We start from the raw sequence: 1,661 nt of genomic DNA, 5'->3' as shown, positions 1-1,661 counted from the left end.
TCTCGTTGACCTCTACCAAGAGAGTTTGAAAGGGAAGAATTAAGAAGCTCATATGACTTATCAAGATGGTGAAGATGATTTCAATCATGAACGAGACGATCTTATGTATTATGAAACTTCATATTGTTTAAAAGAATGAAGTTGAATTCGACATCTATGTTTTGTGTTCTTTGCTTTGTGTTTTCCATGTTTTGATTGCTTTGAACTTATTTTATTAATGAATGAAAGTTTTTATATGAAGTCTCTAAAGTATCATTCCGGGTATAGCCAGTCTCATAGAGGGCTACGGCCAAGCTAACATCTTGTTTCCTAAGGGTACGCATCTAGAGATATTTGATGCATTGTATTCACCCAGCTCTAAGAGAAGCTCATTGAGCTTTAAAGACATTCGAATGAATGGCTTTCATATTGAGACTAAGGGTAAAGGAAACAAAGAGTTCCTTCAGATCATAGAAATCAGCCAAGGACATAAGAAAGTCCTAGAGTCTATACCTACGCTCTCTACTGGCCTTTATTATGCCAAGGTCAGTATGATGGAGGCCAACGCCGCATTTAACAAAGTGGCCACCGAGAATTTTACTCTCTGGCACGACCGGTTTTTGAATACAAACGGCCATCCTTTTAAAGACTATACGTCTTGATAATGCTGGTGAGTTCACGTCCCAAGCATTTAATGATTATTGTATGTCCATTGGGGTAAGTGTGGAACACTCTGTGGCACATGTACATACACAGAACGGCTTGGCCGAATCATTCATAAAACGAATTCAGCTAATAGCTAGACCATTGCTTATGAGGTCTAAGCTTCCGGCCACAGCTTGGGGACACGCGGTCTTGCACGCGACCGAACTGATTCGTATCAGACCGTCTAGTGAACATAAACATTCCTCATCACAATTGCTTACGGGTCATGAGCCAGACATATCTCATCTTAAGTCATTTGGCTGTGCCGTCTATGTACCAATTGCTCCACCACAGAGAACAAAGATGAGACCTCAAAAGAGGATGGGGATATATGTTGGATATGATTCTCCCACGATTATAAAATACCTTGAGCCAAATACGGGTGATTTATTTAAGGTCAGGTATGCGGATTGTCATTTTGATGAATCCGAACATCCATCATTAGGGGGAGATAGCAGTAAACTGGTAAAAAAAATTACATGGAATCAAACATACTTATTGTGGCAAGATCCTCGGACTTAAGAGAGTGATTTAGAAGTCCAAACGATTATACATTTACAAAAGCTAGCTAATCAATTGCCAGATTCCTTTGTTGACCCGAAAAGAGTGACTAAGTCATATATACCAGCTGCTAATGCACCAATAAGAATTGATGTTCAAGAGGGACACAATCAGGTTGCTACAGAGTCTAGATAATGTTTGAAACGTGATAGACCAATAGGTTCCAAAGATAAGAACCCTCGGAAAACTAAGAAAGGTGCAGAGAATGAAACCGAGGTTGTTAAAACCCTAGATGCGACCGCGGCCGTTCTTAAATCCCAGGACTTAGCCGCGGCCGATCCCAAAACCCTAATAGCGATCGCGGCCGATCATGAATGCTTAGATGCGGCCGGCCCTGATGTATCTAATACTGATTCTTGGGACACCAAGATTCAAGGTACTGAAGGTCCTGATAATAATGAGATCTCAATAAACTA

This window comes from Brassica oleracea, chromosome C5 (genome assembly GCF_000695525.1).
Source record: "Brassica oleracea var. oleracea cultivar TO1000 chromosome C5, BOL, whole genome shotgun sequence".
NCBI lineage: Eukaryota > Viridiplantae > Streptophyta > Magnoliopsida > Brassicales > Brassicaceae > Brassica > Brassica oleracea.
This window is presented reverse-complemented; position numbering follows the sequence as displayed.